Source organism: Strongylocentrotus purpuratus, unplaced genomic scaffold (assembly GCF_000002235.5).
Source record: "Strongylocentrotus purpuratus isolate Spur 01 unplaced genomic scaffold, Spur_5.0 spur5_contig_843, whole genome shotgun sequence".
Lineage (NCBI taxonomy): Eukaryota > Metazoa > Echinodermata > Echinoidea > Camarodonta > Strongylocentrotidae > Strongylocentrotus > Strongylocentrotus purpuratus.
Genome location: NW_022145550.1, coordinates 1082270 through 1091296, shown reverse-complemented (window position 1 = coordinate 1091296; position 9027 = coordinate 1082270). Strand labels below are relative to the sequence as shown.

General features: G+C 37.0%; 1 long non-coding RNA gene across 1 annotated transcript; it reads left to right on the top strand.

The window, feature by feature from the left end:
* Positions 1 to 692: 692 nt before the first annotated feature.
* Positions 693 to 7385, top strand: LOC100893620. The gene is made up of 3 exons (XR_971918.2): positions 693 to 877; positions 1610 to 1744; positions 7232 to 7385. It is a non-coding gene; the product is annotated as an uncharacterized LOC100893620 (long non-coding RNA).
* The last annotated feature ends 1642 nt before the right edge of the window (positions 7386 to 9027 follow it).

Genomic DNA, 9027 nt, shown 5'->3' with positions numbered 1-9027 from the left:
CGTTTAAAAAAATGCATTACACATTCAACAATAATAATTATTGATGAGAAATCATTGAAAGGAACTACGAACATTTGCTGGGATACCATTTTCTGATGTAGAAATTCTAAATCCTGATATTTCATGCGCTCTTTTATCTCACCACCTGGTCAACAGTTGCAGATTAGCGCATAACTTTTCCGCGGCTTGGAGCATGGGGCCAAAGTAAAGCGGCTTGATTCCACTCCTTCTTTATCACCTCCCTGAGCAAAGCATGCACGGTAATGCGTTGGGCCTGAAACATGCCAATTTGTGTTTTTGTTTACTTACGGTACATTTAAATGGACAAATAAAAGTCCAAACAGATTTTGACATACACCAGACTAGATGCCATGTTTTAATCTTGGAAATGATCTAAGCTCGTTATTGAAAAATATTTACAGGAAACGATTTATTTCAATAATGCAAGTGAATATTTTAAATCATATATTTCGAAATACATGTAACATAAAAGTATTATATAAATGTATGATTTCAGTGCACATGCCCTGTAGGTACAAGCATTGTATTAAAGTTAACATTTTTTATTTGGCTAATTTATTATTATCATCAATTTTGACAGCTAAATTCACATCGAGTGATGGATTGTTTACAAAGACAGTTAATGTGAATGACAATGGAGTGATGATCAGCATGAATAGTCTTAATAATCCTGATCTGAGTGACAATGTGATTACTTGGAGGAAAGATGGAAGTGACGTTCTTACATCTTTTGTTGGGCAGACTCAGATCAACTTCCCAAACCCAATCCAGACATCCGACCAAGGAATCTATGAGATCTACTATAATAACGAGAGGGATCAAAATAGAGGAGGATTATACAGACTCATTGTCAGAGGTACATGTACAAGTGTATTCCTGCTTAATTTAGACTGGACTTTTGAGAGGAATCTTTTGTTCCACAAAATTATATTGTTTGTTATGATGCATGTAAAAAGTTTTGATTCATATTTTGCCAAGAAATCTTTATTTTAGATTGATAGGATTATGCAAGTTACATGTGGATGATGATCTATTCATTTATATTTCAATATTGTAAGACCCAACATCACAGAACAGCCTTTAAAACAATACTTTCTAGATAAGCACATTCCATTATACCATGCCGTTCCACTCATATTCAGTAATATCCTTTGACCATGGCCATGAGGTCTTTATGTTTTATTCATGAATGTTGACCATGGCCATATATGGTCTCTAAAGTCTTATGGCAGACCATGGCCGGAACTTTCCCAAAAGTATAAATAGTTTGTGAAATAATTCATGGGGGTTCTTCTCTTTCTCGTCCTCACCACCTTCAGGAATGTCCCTGCCTATTGTAGTCGTATACAGAGGGGTGGCTGCTATATTAAACACGGCACCTTTTCGGTATTATCCTCAATAAAATACCATCCTGAATATTACATGAATTATTTGTCTTGAATCATCTGTATGTCTAGCTAACACTCGCCCTATTAGCCACGATACGATGACTACCAAATATCTAATTTTACAGAGTGTTAATACAATATTGATGAAAAAATGAATGTGAAGATGAATTTGAAAAATTACTCTCCCTATCTCATATTAGAATGCCCGGCTGGTAAGTGGGGTCCCCCTGATTGCTATGGTATCTGTGATAACTGCTACAATGGTGGAGTCTGTGATGACAAGTCTGGTCTATGTATCTGTCCTAACAACTTCAATGGAACGAATTGTTTAGAAAGTAAGTACGGTAGGCCTGTTGGAATGCTGTATTTTTTTCAATCTCTTTATATACAGTGTGTCCCAGAAAAAAACGAAACCGAGAATTTTCGATGTTTTATCATAATTTAATCACAATTGTAATTCATAAATGGCACATATTTGTAAAGCTTAGATCAACTTCTTTAATTTGATGCAACGCATATGATGCATATTTCACGCATGAGTGATTAAAACAATTTAAAGAGAGGAAAGCAAAAAGTCATTTTGCGGGCGGTATCTGAAATTCAAAGAGGAAATTACATTTCTAGGAGGTCCATTTTCTGCCCTTTCATATGACACCTCAATTAGGAAAAATTAGCCAGGAATAACAAAGTTCTGATTGTTTAAAGTAATGCTTGCATTGCCATAATTTGATTAAACGACTTCGTTTTTACTGGCTGCTTGCCGTAGCAATAAACAGAGTTGACAACAGACTTAAAGATAGAGGTATTGATGTGTACTGCAAAGTCTGGAGTCATCAAAATCATAATACATTTGGCCCAGTCTTGGTAAAGTAACAAGCACTGTATACAGAAAGAAGTATATGGGACTACACAAATGGTGTCGGGGCTATACAAGACTTGATTTCCTAATCTTTCTATGCTCATTACATAGCCAGTATACATTTTCTACCAAAATTGTTTGGCAAATGACATTTTGTTTTAAATCTTGAACATTTCGTGTAATTTTCGTTTGATTCTGTGAGAATCCATTTTCTTTTTTTAAAACCAGAACTCACCTTTAAACTCCGTTTCATTTACGATCAGCCATGCACACAGTCAGGGGCGTAAATCCCGGGGGCTGGGGGATGCACCCCCCCCCCTCCAGCTTGAAGGAGGGGGGATGGTCTGTACAAATATTCCCCCTGAGATTACAAAAAAAAAAGAGAGAGAAAAAAGGAAGAAGAAGAAGAATAAAAAATTGATTGTTTCAATTTCAGCATAATGCATGAAATGAAATGAGTTATTTTGTTTTAATGTATTTATAACTGTATAGCCTACATGTATACAATATGTCACGATCATTAAGAGTAGTTGCGCTACGTGCGCGAACAAGCACTTCATAAGCTTCAGAATAATTTTTCGTTGTTTTGCAAGGTATTATTATAGCCCAGCTGTAAAGTGCGCCAGCGCGCGAGCGCTTAAAAAGTGCAATCATGTACAGTAGATGCCCGGCTCCCCCACTCATTGTTATTTAGGGTACGCGTATTCTCGTTCCCTCCCTTTGAAAGCACCCCCCCCCCCCCTATCTCAGGACTGCCAACATTGCTGAATCCCCCTTTACGGCTTTTCGCTGGCTTTTCCTGCCTTGGAGACCCCCCCCCCCCAAAAAAAAAAAAAAAAAAAAAAAAAAAAAAAAAAAATCCGGAACACTGCTAAATGTACCACCCCCCCCTCCAATTTCAGGTGAGCTCTGGTCGATCGAGGGGACTAGGGGCCAATGTTTTTACTTTTCAAAATGAAATAATCGTGAATGAGCTTTCAAAGCTAGCAGGAATTTCAGGAATTTGATCCAGGGATTTGATAAATTAGTCCATGATATTCAAGATATTTTATAACCCCCTTTTTAAAGAAATCTACGGGTGATAAGTCAAATACACCCCCTTTGTATACAATTCTCGGGCCGGATTTTGTCGCGCGAAAAAGTACCCCTTTCCTGGAGATTTTAGGAACGCGCATGCGGTCCCTCCGACCCCGGAGTGTGTGTGTGTGGGGGGGGGGGGGGGTAGATGAAGACTGAAGTTCCAGACCTGGCGTGCTCAAGACTTAGAGTGGCCGTTTGTCTCTTCAGTTATTTCAAGGTAAACCTGTACACATTCTTATTATTTTTATATTTGAGAAAGAATTTGGCTGAGGAAATTAAAGAATTCATTAGATTCAGTTAATAAACACAGTAGATGTATCATTATAAAAATTCCAGAAACATTTGTTAAGAGGTGTGAAAACTGTGAACGCATCTGATTGAAAGTGATAAATAATACGCTCACTGTTACATTGCCAAGTCCTACTCGCTGGTTGCCATTTGTCCACACCTAAAACTTGTGTAGGTCTATGAATTAATTATTTTGTTGTTTGTATTGAATGAATTGAATTGAATTCAGATAAATAGGGCTTAATAAGAGTCAAAAACGGTGCAACGAATCGTCTTCTTTCTCTAATAATTAAATCAAACGTCTAAGCTTTTCGTGCTTCGCGCGGGAATGGGAAACTGAATTCAGACGAGAAATAAGAGTCGAAAACAGTACACCCAATCGTCTGCTTTCTCTAATAATTTAAGGAAACGTCAAGGCTTCCGCGCTTCATGCGAGAGGGGAAAACTGAATTCAGATAAATGGGGCTTATTAAGTGTCGAAAACGGTGCAACGAATCGTCTTCTTTCTCTAAAAATTTAATGAAACGTCAAAACTTCTTTTGCTTTGCGCGGGAGGGATAAACCGAATTCAGACAAAAATCGAGCACGGTTTAACAAATCGTCTACTTTCTCTAATAATTTAATGAAATGTCAAAACTTCCGCGCGGTAGGGGGAGGGCGGGGGGGGGGGGAACTGAATTCAGACAAGGATTAACAGTCGAGAACGGTACAGCAAATCGTCTTCTTTTTATAATAATTTAATGAATGCCAAAGCTTTCGCGCTTCGCGCGGGAGGGGGGGAATTTCATTCAGACAAGGGTTAATAGTCGAGAACGGTACAATAAATCGTCTTCTTTTCATAATAATTAAAGGAAACGTCTAAGCTTCTGCGCTTCGCGCGGTAGGCATATCACCAAAGAGATTCGATCATACACAGTATGTCCTCTTGAGGAGGACTAGAGGGCCAACTAAAATCGTGACCTTTGACTAGACGGATGCAGAAGCGGAGTTGAGACCCCGTGCCTATCACCCACACCCCCCCTAATGAGCGCGCTTCGCGCGCTCTTTGAGTGATGCGCATGCTCACTACCGCCCCTCCCTAAGATGAGATCCTAGCTCCGCGCTTGCATTAAAATATATAGCTATGATGCTGACTAAGTTGACGAAATATTTCGTATATTTATGTCGTCGAGGAAAATGACCATTTGCGCATACGCAAGTACTATAGATAGTCCGTAGGAAAAACAATTTAGCCTTCGGCCCCGGGTATATAGGGTCAAATTTGTAAATATTGGGACATTTAATTTTGTCGGTTATTGGGGCCAGTTTTGTCGGTAATCGTTGGCCTCTTCACCCTCCCCCCAACTAAAAAAGGTCTAGCGACGCCCCTGACCATTATACATTATTTTTAAGTGATGGGACTTAAAATAAAGAGTTCGCATCTTCCTGACGAAATACTCAATCTTTATGTTACAAATTGAAAGTGTGTCGTCTTATTTCGGAGTTCATTCATTATAACAAAACACTTCAGTTTGCAGCTGTCAGTATTTCGAAATATGTCCAATTCTTTTACCTTATGGTTGTCTAATTTGGCATGTGTGTGCATGCGTGTATGCATGTGTGTTTGGGTATGTGTGTGTTTGTTGTTTGTTCGTTAGGGTGTGCGTGTGTGTTGTGTGTTTGTGCGTGCGCGATCGCGCGCGCTTGCGTAAATTAGTGTGGGCGTGTGCTCGTGCTAGTATGTGATGGCTATCGCCGATCATCCCCCCCCCTACTCCCCGGTACGGATTTACGCCCCTGCAGACAGTAGACGAAAGACGTGATGCATGTATGATCGTCAACGAAACGGTTCTGGTCATGCGATTGCATTTTTAAAGAAACGGTGTGGAATCGACCAGAAAAGGTTGATCATCTAGCACACAAGGATTTGTGTGTATTTCAAGGTTCTGGAATCATCAAAATGGTAAGAAATTTGGCCAAGTCTTGGTAAAGTTACAAACACTGTACACAGAAAGATGCATATGGGACTACACAAACACGTGCCGTAAAAATCCTACCCTGGATCTTTACGATGTTACATGACAAATTTAATATATGAAGGCATTTGAAGAGCCATGCTTTTCAGGAAACTTGTCTGATCTGATGTTCTTCCACACTTGCATAATAAGAATGATAACGCTCACAAATTATTTTTCACCTCTTCCCAGAACTCAACCTTCTCTTCATGTCTTTTGTCAACTCTGTCGCTACGGCTGTCAGCCAGTGAAAAATAACTCGTTTAATCAAATTATGTTAATGCAGGCATTACTTTTTAAAAACAAACAGAACTTTGTTATTCCGGGCTAGTTTTTCCTGATTGAGGTGTCATATGAAAGGGCAGAAAATGGACTTTCTAGAAATGTAATTTCCTCTTTGAAATTCAGATACCGCCTGCCGAAAGACTTTTTGGTTTCCTCTCTTCAAATTGTTGTCAATCACACATGCGTGAAATATGCATCATAAAAGATTTGCATCATATGAAAGAAGTGGATCTAAGCTTTACAAATATGTGTCATTTATCAATTATAATCGTGATTAAGTATGATAAAGCATGGATAATTCTCGGTTTCGTTTTTTCTGGGACGCACTGTATAGATGAGTTGAGGAAGATATTTCTTGTCGTTGTATTCCATGAAAAAATGAACAGAGTAATGTACATCTATTTTACATTTTCATATCAAATATTTTTTCTTCTTCCTGACGAGAAAAGAAATCAGACTACAAGTAGTAATAGTAGAAGTAGCTCTATACAGAGCGAATTTATTTTTGTATTTCTTTTTATATAATATAAACAATAACAGACACTAATAAACGTAATGATATAACAGAAATGAGCATTGAAATATCTTTGACATTGTTTTTTGGTCATTGTAATGCAAAATAATTTAATTACAGGAAATGAAAAAAACGAACCTACTTGAAAGCAAAGCTTGTTAGATGTAGGTTCGCACAATAACAATTATACTTTATACATTTATAACTTAGTTTTGAGAAAAAAATAGGGACTCGGAAAGTGAAAATCCGGCTGGAAAATACCGTTCTTGGCTTTGGTAGGTGATAACATTTTGCTATTCTCGTGTGATAACTATGAAATTCAATATTTTTGTTAAACATATTTGAGAGAACTTGTGGCAATTCATTTTTTTCTAGTGTATACATAAATATACCCAAATTATAGGGGAAAAGTCATGAATCTTCAAAACATTATTTGCGTGAAAGATTCTATTAATGTAAAATGACTTTGTAAATACTTTGCAAAGTGACCCTCTCTACCAGAGCTGCGGCTCATTTTACATGTCCATGTACAAGTATACACAACGAACACCAAGCATTACAATCAATTAAATAAAAAAATGAATGGAACATAATATACAGCACGGGAAAAGATTTGCCTTTGTTTCTTATTCCTTAATACCGTCTAAAATGTCTTTAAAAATGTCCTAATAACATTAATATTTATTTGCAAAGAATTTGCAAAGAAGAAGCAACCATATTTGAAATTTGTCTCATGAAATCTTTATTTCTTATGCAAGTCTACAAGGTTTTGATTCAACAATGCAACTAATTTTTGTTTCAGTTTGTAGAAATGGTGGTGGAAATCGATTTGGATTGAACTGCGAGTTTCAATGTACTGTAACCAATGATCCTGCCACAAAATGTCATGGGTATCTTTTTTGCCTGCCTGATCCCTATGGATGTTCATGTGACGTCGGTGCCCATGGTCGGGCATGTACCACACGTAAGTCTTCCGATCTATTAATTTTGCTCAAATTGTATTAGTGAAAATACATGTATCTAGAGAAGGCCTAAAAGTTATCATACGAGTACATCTGCAATTCTCAGAAAATTATATGTTGTCTTGGAATATCAAACGCACATCCCATAGTGTGGCTGGATTCATGAATGATGTCATGCGCAACTCAGTGGAGAGAGGAGGAGGAGAAAAAGAAGAAGAAATAGAAGAAGAAGGAGAAGACGGAGGAGGAGAAGAAGAGAAATTAAATGAGAAGTTATTGTAACATGCACAATACTTTCCTTTCTTATGAATTTATTATAATCAATCCATCCTGGTTTTGTATTTTGAATTACTTTACAGTATGTACTATTGGTACATATGGTCCAGGATGTTCACAGACATGTCACTGTGCAGGCGGTGGTTCGGCATGTGATATTTATAGTGGAACATGTACAGGTAGATGTCTGACTGGCTGGTCTGGAGACAACTGTCAAAGTAAGTCATGGTCAGCAACGATAACAAATAATATGACATAAATGCTTTCCTCAAGTAAGATAATCATAATTTTAGATGTACACTGTAGCTTTTTTAATTTGTAACCCCTTTTCCTACAGGAATCTGGTGGCGCCTGTACTATACCTATTGTAAATAAGATAATTCATTGACAAATATAATCACTTTTAAAATAGGGTATTATACCTCCTTTTTTCGTAGATATACCCGCATCAAGTATATATCCTGGTATATACTATTTTCATGATTATTGATAGAGGAGATGAACGTTTTCTATAATTGAATGGATTCATCTAGTGATGGCACTGATACATTTAAGAATATGTGTAATAATTTTAATCAATTTTGCAAAGAAAAAAAATGCAGTCACTGGTTAAAATAAAAACAATTTTGAAATTAATAATTTGCAAAGAAAATAATTTGTTCAATAGAAGCAATCTGATTTTTGTGAAGTACATATAATATTATTTACTAGTAATAATTGCTAAATTTTTATTTCTGAAATATTTCTTATTATCCCCAGTTCCAGATGTATGTGAAGACGGTTACTATGGATCTCAATGCACTGATAAATGTCATTGCTTGAATGATGAACCATGTGGTAAAGATACTGGGGGGTGCCCTGGGCAGAAATGTGCTCTAGGATACAAACTTCGAAGTAGCCAGGTCAAATGTCAAGGTATAATACTATTTTTCAATAAAGGGTGTTGTATTTTCCATATCACTTTCTATTTATATATCTCCAGACTACACACAACATGTACATCAAGTATGGCGCAGTGTGCATGATACACCAGGATTGTTTTATGTACACATGTATGAGCACTCAGAAATCCATGTACATTTATGTTTATTGGTCATATCAACCAGCCATAATTATACACATAGTGCTGTGATAGTAAATACAGTATTGTAATGTATATTCTGGAGGAGGATTCTAGTATACAAATATTGACTGCTTTGAGGGGCATGTTGAAACTGTTGCCCAAGGTAAATTTGAAACTGTATGTACTCCGCCTCAAGAGTTAATCAAATTATGACCTCCAAAGTCAGCATTCATTATTTGGTGTACCATACTTGTTTCCTGTCATTATCCTACACTAACCAAGTTCTTAGCTACGACC